The sequence below is a fragment of the Amphibalanus amphitrite genome, unplaced genomic scaffold, assembly GCF_019059575.1.
Source record: "Amphibalanus amphitrite isolate SeventyFive unplaced genomic scaffold, NRLGWU_Aamphi_draft 001216F_arrow, whole genome shotgun sequence".
Classification (NCBI taxonomy): Eukaryota; Metazoa; Arthropoda; class Thecostraca; order Balanomorpha; family Balanidae; genus Amphibalanus; species Amphibalanus amphitrite.
The window spans coordinates 81,409-94,791 of record NW_024882710.1 but is presented as its reverse complement, the minus strand read 5'-3'; the positions used below and the strand labels follow the sequence as shown (position 1 = coordinate 94,791).

At 44.6% G+C, this 13,383-nt stretch overlaps 1 protein-coding gene and 1 long non-coding RNA gene across 2 annotated transcripts in view; both read left to right on the top strand.

The window, feature by feature from the left end:
• LOC122371214 overlaps positions 1–13,383 on the top strand; it is an 85,388-nt gene that overhangs the window by 7,227 nt on the left and 64,778 nt on the right. The gene's annotated exons all lie outside the window — the stretch shown is intronic.
• Positions 7,171–11,490, top strand: LOC122371215. The gene is made up of 3 exons (XR_006254692.1): positions 7,171–7,218; positions 8,668–8,780; positions 9,678–11,490. It is a non-coding gene; the product is annotated as an uncharacterized LOC122371215 (long non-coding RNA).

Genomic DNA, 13,383 nt, shown 5'->3' with positions numbered 1-13,383 from the left:
CTTTTTTGCAGCATTTTGAACCGTTGGCTATAAAAATAGGCGATACATGTGTGATTTTCAGAGTGATATTTGGAAAGAAAAATCCTTTTTTTCAATATATTTCACTGAAACAGTAAACATCCTTCAGTATCTTTATGGTAACTTCTACGCTTTTATTAAAAAGTACCTCAATTTTAATTGCGCCCATGGCAATTGCGCCATTGGGGCGCAAATAGAATAATGGTGTAGCTATTGTATCACGACAGTATGAATGCATCATAAACTGATTGCGATAAAGAAGGAGTTTTATGTCAGGCAGGGGAGCAACCCGCCATCGTCAGTCCAAAAATTATTTCTCTCGTCGAACTTATAATGTAGCTGCCATTTAGGCTATGAACTTACGGTGTAATTGACGAAATACGGCATTTTTAACATGGACTGAGGCGTGAGAGGTGACAGCTATGATACAAAGTTAGAACTGATGTCAAAAAAGTTGTCGAAACAATAAAAAATATTAACTGAGAGAAACGATTGAAAATATAACAGTCTAGGCGCATACGTTCATATATATCTAGTCCGTTACATCAAACGTTTTCGTTCCACTTCACAAGCATACCGGACACAAGTAAAGTTATTTACCTGCGCAAAAAAACATCGCAATTTATATCTACATTTATTATGTATCGAGCTTGATTCACATAATACATGTTCAAGTAAGCCACAATGACATAGACTGCCGGAGTGTATGCATTCAGTCTCCTTTGCTTAGCCATGTTAAAGGATAGGGCGCAATTGGGTTCTAACAAGATATCTTGCGCTCGCTCCGCGTCGCTTTGGCCATAAAAAGATTAAGGAACAAATTTGGGATCGAATGGTGTTTTTCCGGTGACGATCGGACGTCTAGAAGCTTCGATATTGGCGAAAAACTTGCTGAATTTGCAAAAGTACTTGGTACTTGCTTGGTACTTGCCAAAGTACTCGGTACTTGCCAAAGTACTTGGTACTTGCTTGGTATTTGCATAAGTACTCGGTATTTGCCAAAGTACTTGGTACTTGCTTGGTATTTGCATAAGTACTTGGTACTTGCTTGGTACTTGTAAAAGTACTTGGTACTTGCTTGGTACTTGCGAAAGTACTTGGTACTTGCACTCACCCCCCCCCCCGTTCCCCCGACTCTACTCCCACCCCTACCCCCTCGGGATAATTCCGGGTTCGTCGGGTAGGAAAACTTGCCACTCTACTCCCCCCCCCCCCCCGAGCCATTTGGTATCGATCGGTGTTTGTCCCGTGTCAATCGGTCGTCAATAAGCCGAGATATGCACGGCGAATTATTTCAATCGGCGCCGATCAGAATCTTCAGAACGGAGGGACCCACACTCATTTCTGGCCGTATCTCACTTTTCCGAGATCTACGTCAAACTACGTATTTAAAACTACATATTCTACAGCCGAATCTTCAAACTGGGGGTACCTCACTCACAATCGCACGTGAATCAGCCACATTCCTGTGTCCTTCGCAATGCTGAAGAGATATGTCTGCACGCAGATATCTCGCAATCTTGGCTCGCTACGCGTCGCGTTGGCCATAAAATGATTAAGGAGAAAATTTGGGACCGATTGGTGTTTGTCCCGTGTTGATCGGACGTCTAGAAGCTTAGATATTCGCGAAAAACTTGTTGAACTTGCCAAAATACCTGCCAGCTTGCTGTATCACCTGCTACTTGGTAATGTGTAACAGCTGAATGCTGTAACATTTTTTTTTCATCAAAATCTTACATTTTTCATACATATAAACTGCCTCACATAGTACCCTGTCTGCCGGGACGCCGGGACCAAGGAGGAGACCGGGTCACACGCCCGAGCAGCTGCTTCCATTAAGGCGGCTGACGCTCCAAGATCAAAACGCTCGCCGACAGTAGCGCAAACAAACCCCACCCGACGCCGAGCCCGGGCCGACATGCTGGCGCCTCGACATCCGTTCACAGCAGCTGTATGGGCCAGCCGCCCCCACCATCGCTGGAGCCAGGGCAGGAAGGGCATCCGGTGCAGGCTGGTGCGAAGAAAGCGCCGCGTCCGGTGCAGTCAAGAACCGACACCCGGCGGAAATCGAGTGTGAAAACGTCACATCCGACACCGGCGAGGGGGACGACTCCAGCGGAAACAGCGGAGGAGGGGAGAAATCCGAAGCTTCGGCCGCGCCGGACACGCTTCCTCTCGAAGCCCCGGTCAGGGGCTGCAGCCGGAGATCAGCCAGGAAAGGACCGATTAACTGTCCCGGTCACAGAAATCGACCCCCCGCCGGAACCGGATAACGAAAGGAATAAAAACCGGGCCGCAGAAGAGGAGAGACACAGAACACCCGGGGAGTCTCTGCCGGCTGGACCAGTGCTCTCTTCCTCTGACTCTCTGGTGCAACACTCATCAAGAACAAGACCAATCTTCGACGCCGCCAAAATCAAGTGAGTCATCAGCAGAAGGCTGCCTGCCACTCCCAGCCCTCCAGCCATGCCCACCACAGACGCATTCTCTCCCCCTCCCCCCATATCTACCGGGCGTCTACCCCAGTCTAGACCTACCGTCCCGTAGGGGTCAGGCCTTGCCACCATTAGCAGATAGGGACAGCTGTGGGGCATAATGATGGGAATCGTGGGGTGGTGCCGCACTGCCGGAGGCGGCAATGGTCCATTTACATTTGTGTCGGAGCCGGGACCATTTGCCAACCATTTACGTTCCTTTGTACGCGACCGCCAGGGCCGGGGGTAGGTGTGAGGATGGGGTAGGATAATGGGAGGGTAGGAAAGTTTAGGTGCAGCTGAGGGAAGAGGGTCAGCGTAATGGTTTCACTGTATCCGGGTCCCGCCTTGCCAGCGAGTGGCGAGGGCTCGCTTTTCAAATCTGTATCGGAACGAGGACCATTTACTGGCTATTTCTGGCCCTTGTAACCGGTCGCGATGGTAGGGTGTGAATTAGGACAGGGCGTAGGAGGGGAGTCGGGTCACAAGTGACGCTGTGCGGCACAAACCCCGTCTGCCGAGTCAGCGGGCCGCCAACGACCCCACCCCTAGACTTTGTGTCACCTGATGCGCCGCGATGATGTCACTAATTAAGTTTAGCATTAAGGTAGGCCGCGCCTGTTAGGCTTAGGTTTAAGTAAACAACGGGATTGACAAGTTGACAATCTCGAGTACGATTTACCAATAGCACATTGGTTAGTTGTCATAAATTGTCCGTGTAGTGTAAAATAAAGCGTGAAAATTTAAACAACCTGTCTGGGAAAGGGAAATGGGTAGCTGTTTTGCGTTGCGAGACGAGTATCAAGGAGGTCACTGACGCCAGAAACAACCACTTCCGATTAGTGGTCAGATGGTCAAATTATGACGCCACGCATCACGCACAGAACGACCAGGGTTGAACACTACACGCAGCGGAGCGGTCGGTCGGGCCAGGGGGTCAACGGTCACCACGACGGAGCTATCAGCGCCTGGCTTGGCTTATAACCCAGATTTGAGTCAGTAACACTTCACTGTGCGGTCCATTGGGTATACCGAAACAGATCAGATTAATGTCGTCTAGATTTTTCACGAAATAAACTGTCAATTGGTACTAATTCCAGTCACTAGCATACAATATTTTATATTCTATGCAAAGTTCCAAAATGTTCTTTTTCACCTGTAAGTGAATATCCGCCTCACCAACCGTCATCCTACCAAATCATGCCTTGTTTCGCCTAATTACCATCAGCGTTCATAAAGATGTGACGAACCCACGCACCCCAGACTTGAATTGAAATTTAACGTAAGATCGCCGCCAGTAGTAACTTAAGCGCCTAATATAATGCCGTCTATTAATGAAATGTCTCAAGGAGTCAATAAAACCAACCTTTAAAGTAAGGTGAAACAAGAGGCGCAGCTCATGGCATATCATCATGTAAATTCCTGTAAATCAGCGCTTGGTCCCTGGGCAAGGATATCTTCAGCGATCGGTTACATTTATCCTTGCATTGAGAACCCAAACCAGTCATAGCTTACTTTTACGCATTTTGTCATACCCATGATAGACGCCTTACGTTATTGAGAGGAGTGCAAAGTGGTCACATCTAGGTACTTCTTATGCCAGTGGTTAATTGGTGGCGCGCCTAGAGTTGATGTAGAAAGACTTCAGAAGCCCAAAATCTGAGTAAGAACTTTTTTTTGTATCTTGAAATCGTCCCAATCGAACCGTTCAATACGTATTACAAACCGTTCAACACGTGTTAAGGCAGGATTTCTCTAACAAGAATAGGTTACAGGACAAGTGATAAGGGGGTTTCCCACTCCGTAGTAATCAGCATTCTAAATCATGTTTGTCTTATCAAGTTTAAGTATCGCCTTCCCAGACCCCTGAACGCGCGGCACGACCTTAAAATTATTCAACAACGACAAAGGGGTTCGTGCAACGAACTCAGTAACGTTCATAATTGGACCTCAGTTCGATGCGGTTAGCTCGGGTTTTCGTTAATCTTTCACGGTTCCGCGCGAAGCTTACTGCCTGGCTTACTGCAAAACCCATCCCACCAGCACGAAAAGGAAGGGCCACTTTGGCATGCACAAGCGTCAATTCCACTTGCGGTGTGACCCCTGGTCAGAACGACACGCCACTAGCGCCACCTACAAGGAATTACCCAGCGCCGACCACACGCGTTCCGTTGCCAGTGCCACCACGCAGACAAGCTAAGCACTCGCTCGCCACCTAGCGTCCGGTATACCAAGCTTTAGTTTCCAGCCCTGCCGTGAGAGATCGCAGTGGTGATCCATGATTGTGCGTATAATCCTACCAGTAAGTCAGAAAAATCGTGATAACGACGCAAAGCTCTGCTTTATTCCGGTATCTTAATACATTAACAACTTTGAATTAACCTGAGTTAACCAAATTTAGCCCTTGTAAGCATAAGAATATCTCAAGGTTCTAGCAGCTGGGTGAATTACACTATCTCTTGAGAGCCAGATTGATCTGATCTTATTCTTAACGATACAGATCGATCAAGGAAGTCGTTGAATCTCACGCCATGGATGCCGCCGATACCACCGCCGACCGGGGAAGCGCGGCGATTCATACAGCTCTCAGTTGTGCCCCCGACACGAACAAAATCCGGCGCGCCGTTGATCATCCTGACTGGGAAGAAATGATAATTCGAGTCAGGTCAAATCTACCAATTATCAAATAGCAACGTCCGATCCCATCCATCTGAAGAATCGTGTTAACATTGGTGAACGTAACGGCAAATCGCTGGTCGTTGAAGGGGTGAACTCATTTAGCATGGTAAAAAGTCTGTCAGTCGGTGCGAGTACCTTAGAGGTCCTCACACTAATCCACAATATTGGTCAAAATCGGAGAGAGGTGGGTTACTGTGTCTCAAGGTAGAACCCTGAGTTATGAAACGGGCACGTTACTCCAGTCAAACATGGCGAACAGCACTTAACTAAAGTAGGAATTGAAATGCCCCATTGTGTCAACTAGCGGGTTGCATCTTCAATGAACGAGAATTGAGGGAACTATTGCTGTAATACTCACTGAATTGCAGACTGTCAGATTCCAGTAACATTAGGAGCCAGGGAAGCGGCTGTGAGGTTCGGACAGCGCCCGGTCTACTTTCGGTGTCATTTGCGCGTTGTATCAGTCCAGTTCGAGTGAATTTTTAAGTGTTTGATGGTTTCAATTGGCTATAGGTTAAACTTCTGTGTACCAAAATTTAGATAAATTTGTGAGGCCATCTGCCATAGGTGATAGCCATAGGTGAAATTTTCTAAGCATCATTTCATGTAAGCTCATGATATTGAATCTTTTCACTGATTGATGGCAATTATGTGAGTGATTGATCCCCGCACAAAGATAAGTTTTGACACAATGAACAGGACGTAGGCGTGATCCCACTCAAATCTGGGCAACCAATTGCGTTTGTGTTTGAGTCAGACATGCTCCATCACACCGCATCAAGGACTTAACAGCCAGAGACAAACTAACGGGAATTTGAACCCCAGCCCTACTCCCAGCATGAGAGCAGCATCTCCATAGAAGGTACTTTGATTACACCCCTTGTACAAACATTTGTTAAATCATTCACATATGTAAATTAGAAGGATTACATGATAGCTCAGTTAACATACACCAAGGTGAGTTCATTCATTTTTCTTTGCCACAAGCACTCCCCACAGCTGGCCTGGTAAACATCAAGGATCACCCGTCCGGTTGCTATTGACACAGCTGGTGGCTGATGGGCATGAGCAACTATGTGACCTTGCCGTGCCGAGCCTCAGATAACCTCCACCTCGACCTCATGTGCAACATGTCAAACCACCAAACGTCATCACTGCAATGACTGTGGTTGCTGTTCTGAAGAGTAGGTACCTAGTCGGAATTTGCAGGTGGCAGACTATTACTAAATTGTAACAGGTATATCAGGAAGGCATCAAAAATTTGGCTTATCCAGATTTCCATTTAAATACCAACCAAGAAGTAAGGCTACCAATTTAATCTTGAAGGGTCCACACCCCACCCTGCAGGGACCTGATCAACTCATCCGCATTTCGGAATCACTGTATTGTTTAAATCATTTGATTTTAATTATTTGATCATGGCAAAAGCGACCACTCATTATATCAAGTGATATATGCTGAATAACTTGCATTTTTTTTGGACTGAGTGCAATTATATCCGACCTGAACAAATTCTGCTCAATAATAGTACAACGACCCATTCCTATTGTGCAGTGAACTCACACTTGAACCTCACACGTGGGTCTAGCAGGGAAAAACAAGCGAATTACATGAGGTGTCTTACAAAATTTTACAAAAAGGGTAGTCAATATATCATTTGAAATTGAACCGAGTCCGGAGAATCAAACTGAGGCAATCTGTGCGCGCACATTACTTACCAGTTCGCCACAAATACTTACGAACGAAGAGCTGTTGCGATAAGACTCGGATCAAATACTAAACTCGTATTGGTAACGCCATCCAATCTAAAATGAAAACTGATAAATTTCCTCAATTATCACCGAATCTACTCCGCGGCAAAACCCAACATTTGAAAACCAGCGTGGGTTCAAGGTTAGGGAATTGCGAGAGCAATATACGCCAGCCGAACGCATGTTTTTTAATCCCACCCAGAAATGACAAACAAGCCCCCTGATTGGCCAGTTGCCGGCCAGTTGGACTTGAGCGGTCGCCATGGTGGTATCGGGGACTCGGCCGGCCTCGTTAGGTGTTGAATTATATGTTTCGTTGTGCTGGATGTTGCCAATTTGCTTTGATATTTGATAAATAACGTTGCCTTTTTCTTTGGTGACCCTGCATACTGATACGACGATATTTTGGTGCCGATTATTATGCATTAAACATCTTGAGACAAATGTGGCGATTTCCACGCCCTTTTGCAGTGCCCCCCTCCCCTTTTGTAGTTTAACAGGCTTGTAAGAACCAAGATTCTTACAGATAAGAACCAAGTGAAACATTTTTTAGTCAAGTGGTCATGATCGTCCCTACATCTAATGGATACTAAATAGTCTTGCGCAAACTTATTAGGTACTGGAGGAAGCAGAATAATTACGATTTTGGAGTATGCAAACTTGATAAAATAATCTCAGGTATTTGGCTATATAAAGTGAGAAAAAGTTCAATTTACCATTTTTATTACAATTGCAATAATGATAATATCATGATAATTGTACTGTCAGGTATTGATAACAGTCATGTCACGCCGTGCTACTAACCACACAGACACAACACATTTTCATCTTTATGTATATAGGCATAAGGTATAACGGGCATGTTTTTTGCACACCTGTCATGTGCGAGTGGGCATGGCCTCCTTCCCAGTTAAATTTTGGCTGGTTGTGCGCAAATTTTGTAAATACCTACATGTAAAGGGATACGGACACAGTTAGTCAGGCACTCTTCTTAGTTCTTAATTCAGTTTTGTGCACCACTTCCTGCTTTCACCATGCTGTGCCCACTCTGCTTTACAGTGGACAGCTGCTTCTGTGACACGCATCAATTTTGCGTTCATTGAAACACTTAGTTTTGAGTGTTTTGACTCAGTTTTATTGTAACATTACCTTTGTTTATGTTCTCAATAACTTGTTTTGGGCTTCTCATATTTATATTTTTTCTTGGCTTAGCAGGTTTAGTGTAAAACAAGTTTAAGCTGAAATATTTACATGTTTAGATTACATGAGTGCATACATTTTATAAAAGCTATTTCAAAGTACTGTAGCCATGTGTAACATGCATATGTCTTAGTCAATGACTACTCAGCATGCTACTTGGTGTTCAATGGTAACAGTTTGATTTGTTTTTGACATCAAATAAGATTCGATTTGTGTTGGGATGCCTGTAGATGCCTTGTAGATGCCTAGTATTTCATCAATTTGAGATTCCAATGTTATTTGTGGCAAATATTTTCCAAAAATCCTCCATCTTAAGCTTCAACTGAATTATAAAATGCCTGCATTTTCTACCAGAAACATTATCATTGATTCCTCCTACAATATTTCATTTTGTCACTAGGTACCTGGACTGGTGAAAAGTGAAAACTGAAATTCATTCATGTCATCATTATCTTAAGACCTTCCCCTAAATGGAATTGATCTTGTTTCACAAATGAGTTGTACAATGTCTATCAGCTGATGTATATTGTCTATCTCTTTTTCAGCACAGAAGATCCTCAGTCATAGTTAACAAAATGGTAAAATTAGCTGTGTTTTTAAGATTCCAGTCGTGGCCATCAACTGCTCAGGAAAGCAGCCCAGAATCACTTCACTACAGGTATGTTGATGCATGTACATTGACATCAATGTCAATGCTGAAGAATTGTTGAACAGGGAATACATTTACCTAGCCTTTAAGAACCACAAATCCTACATTACTTGCATCAATGTAGGATGCAACATTGATTGACATTGACTTTGACTTTGACATTGACAACATTGACTTCGCTCGACATTTATGGGCCTCCTGACAGGTATGGTTGCGGTTGGTGGCAGGCCGTAGCCAGGCGAAGTCAGCGAGGGGACCGGCCGTGCGCGGCTTTGTGCGCACGTTAAACTTTGGACTCTAAATTCTGCCATAGCACCGGAATTGCGCGATTGGAGGGTAGAGGGCAGGGTCATCGCAACAAGCTTTGCTTAGCGGTGGCTCTGTCCTTGTGAATCCTTCCCATCAAAAGGTTCGGACTAAATTTATAAAAAAAAAAAAAAATAAAATAAAATAAAATCAACATTTTTCTATAGAACTTATAATATCTACTTAATTCATCTGGCTAAGGCTTTTTTTACATTATATTCCCTCTGTTAAACATGAAAATATGATGAGTTATAGTGTAACAAGCTGGTACTTATATCTGCCTTGTCAGCTTGGCCAACATCTGCATCATGCCTATCACAAAATATGACTGCTTTCCTGACACTTGCATTTGACCATCTGCTCGTTCTATGCACAGATATTGTCATAGGGTCTGTTCCAGTCGCACTTCCTAACACCTCTTAACTCCTCCAAGATTGCTTCCCTGTTCCAGTGGCAGCTTTCGCCCCTAAAACGCCAAGGAGGGCCCTGCTCCAACCTCCTCTATCTTGCTCTTGGAGGAGTTTAGATGTGTTAGGAAGTGCGACTGGAACAGACCCATAGCAAAACAGTTTCATCTCACTGTTCTGTCTTTTTTTCCAGGTTTTCAAAGGATCATCATTCATCAGTAGGGTGATATTCATCCTACAGAAGGGTGGGGAAGAGAAGGCTGTTCAAATTCTGAAAAGCCAGAGCTGCAAAGGAGGTCAAAGATGCAGTGCAGTTGGCCCACTCAGTAGAGTTTCACTAGTGGTTCTGATGTGGACTGGGGATTACACGCTGGATTGAAGTGGTGGTCTGGAGCAGCTGTAATTCATCATTCGTGCTGATCGTGGACGAGTAAGAGCCCGCGTTGGCCCCGATCGGCGATCGCTGGCCAAAGCCCACCACCAGGTTGGTGATAGGCGTTGGCTGTGATATCTAGGTGTCGCCTATGTGTGAATAGGACAAGTTGCTAACAAAACCTGTTGCGCCATGTTATTAACCCGCGCCCGGGTGGCCCTCAGCCAACTTGGTGGGGGGGGGGGGGGGGAGGGGATTCGTATTCGGCCACACCAGGTTATCTTGGAATGTAACAAAGCTGGAAAGACGCAGTAAAATCAATATATAGCTCGCTATTTTCCTTCAGAATCATACAGGTCATTTTCGATCAGGTCATTGCTAAGGTCACTGGAGGTCACCAAAAGTAAAATGATGACGAATTTTGGCTTTAGATTTTGACGACTTCACAAATTGGTTCATAACTCGGGAACCAAAGAAGCTACAGCGCCGCGGAAAAGCGAATTCGATAGCTCTTTCGGAAATCTTTCAGGTTCTCAGATTTGAGCTAAGGTCAACTAGGGTTAAACCTCCAAATGGCAAAAACGGAACAATCGGCGTGCTTCGGAAATCGTCTTATCTTTTAAAACTTTTGATACCAACCTTTTATTACGTTGATTTTACCGGCACTGCGTTTCTCTCGTCTTGTTGACCTAACAAGGTCAACTTAATAAATTTGACCTCAGGTCAAAGTCGCAGAAAATGCCATATTGCATGTCAGTCGATTCGTTACATTGAGATTGTAATTAACATCAGTAGCGGCGGAACACCTTCAATTAAGGGGGCATTGCCGACTTTTGGTCCCATTCTTCCCATGCAACGCCCATAGGGCTAATCTTAAAATGCCAAAATCAAAGGGGGCACGGTGCTCCGGTGCCCTCCCCGTTCCGCCGCCTATGATTATGATGTTTTAGCGCTCTGGCCACTTTCCATCTAAAATCAATGTACAAAAATAAACTGTTGGAGACGTTACATGACCTGAGATGACCTCAGGAGCATACGATAGATCCCGACGTTTGAGTGTTTTTGTTTCAAAAGCAGAGCATTTCGAGTTCCTCATACTGACTGAAATTGGAGACGTCGCAAAGTTGACCCGACCCTCGGTCACCGATATCAAAATTAAAGATACTCAAGATGTTGGTAGTTGGTACTGATTCTCTCATGCAATAGCTCGAGTTTCAAACTTCTACGTCATGGTTACCTGACCTGACCTTAGGTGACATGGGGTTACATTTTTTTCACAAATGAAAAAATGATGCGAATCGATGCATTATACATAAGCTATACTAAGTTTCGTGTCGTTTTATTTATGCAAGCACAAAATTGTCAGGTGTGGCCAAAAACGCCCCCACCCACCTGGGGGAACGTTAAAGCAGTGATGTATTATTCGGTGTAATCCACGATGCATCGATCGGTGACGGTGTACTTGATAATGCATTATTTATTGCTGCGTGTCTACGATTTTGCTCTGTTCAGTGTGATCTGTGATAGGAAAACTACCGATATATCTCCACGCGCATGACTGAAAGAGCTGGCATGATCCACAATTTTGCGTGTCTGTTTTTGTTTGGCATTTCATAAATACTGTCAGCTGTGATCGTTTGATGAGACACTGGGACAGCCGGCCTGTATGATCAGCGAACGGTAGGCGGCGGGGCGGTGGTCTGGTGGCTGCTGCATGGGACTGACACCAGCAGATTCAGAGCTGCGATACGCGGACGTTATGTTTACAATACCTTTGCAAAATAATATCTAATAGATATCATGTCCTCGAAAATGTTCTTCAATCAATATGATGTTAGGCCTGCTGGCTTATTCCATGGGGGCCAAAACCGATCGTTTTATGCATGCCTTTTCTGGGCCTCGTTCTCCTCTAAATGCGTGTAGGTAGCAATTTTATTCAAGGGACGATTGAAAGTGCCTCCGATTGGTTTTCAGCGTAGGTGGGATGACTCTTGGGTGGGATATGGCCGTTGAATGTGAGGCAGTCGATAAGGAACGTCGAGGGAACGGTCATTGAATAGGTATGTGAAAAAGGCAGCAGTAGAAAACAAGGAAAGGAGGCGTTTGGTGTGAGGTTTCAAATGCTCTATGCATAAGAAAAGTTCATTTGATTATATGACACTGTCCTTTTTATCGCGATACGTGAGCAACGCATGAGACGCTCACATTCAGACTTGTAGCGTTAGAGAATGGGCCGACAGGCTGAGAAGGGCTATTTCCGCGAAAGGATATTCTGGGATTTAAATTGAAAGGCATTTAGTTTTGAAAGCATCCGTACTTCCTAACACGATACTGACTCATTTAAAATTTCACCTTTTCCCCATTGCGATAACATAAGAAACCGAGACTGCGGTGTCCCCGTACGCAGGATTCTGGAGACTGTTGGGCGGATTCTAGTGGCTAAAAGCTTTTGTTCTTAATTAAATAGAGAATAATTATTTCTTTTAATACCTTGTAACACCAACTAACTAGAAACAATCTGTACGGGCTTCCAAAAAATGTTGTATTTAACTAGTAAGATCCATTACAATATTTTAGCTGCTCTAACTTGCAAATGTAACGTATGCGTCATTATTGAAAAAGTGCTAAAGCATAGTATTCTATGGCTGACAAATATTCTGCGTCTGCCAGCCAAAACTGGCCAATCAGAGGCCTTGTTTGTCATTTCTGGGTGGGATTAATAAACATGCCAGCCGAACACGATTTGGTAGCCGAGGTCTGCGGTGTCGGCCGGGCGTAAAGTTTTTCCTTCACCACACAGTTTTCGCGCAATCTGCCAAAGTTCATGCCAGGATATCATAATCTGGGAGTGAAAGAGGGATAGAGTTTCGGCCCCAGTAGGTTCAATGATTCGTTTATACAAGCCCATCTGCTAATCAGGCCACCAGGTAGGCAAAAGTCTGAAATCGAAGCCCCAAAAGGACTGCCCAACCACAGACCCCGAAATATCACGTTCTTTTGTTTGTTTGGTCAAGCGAAGTTGTGCAAATTTTGAAACGCGGTTACACGAATACCGTTCAAATGGTATTACACAAATTTTTCCTGTTAAGGTAACAACATTGTAAACACAAGGATTTACCAAGGCGGTCACGTGACCGAAGATATAGTAAGGGTTGGAACAAACGCTTGAGGGATTTAAATCTTTGTCTATATGGGTTCCTTGATTAAATTGAGAAATCGCAAATCGTCCCCTGACATACAATTTTTTTTTGTATGTATAATATTTTTTCCTTTCAGCAAAATTATATGGTTTAACCCGGGCCCTATTCCACTGCCGGCGCAGTACTCTGTATTGGAACTTCGCCCAATGCTTCCCAAATTAATGCAACCTACCTGCGGTGTTATCTTGATACCATTCTCCATGGGCCATGATTTAAAGACGCCACGGGTTAATTCTCTTACCAAGGTCCACACCGAGCAATCGTAAGAAATCAATGACGTCACTGGTGGAAGTTCATGAGGCTAACCAAAGTGGGGGCGCACTGAC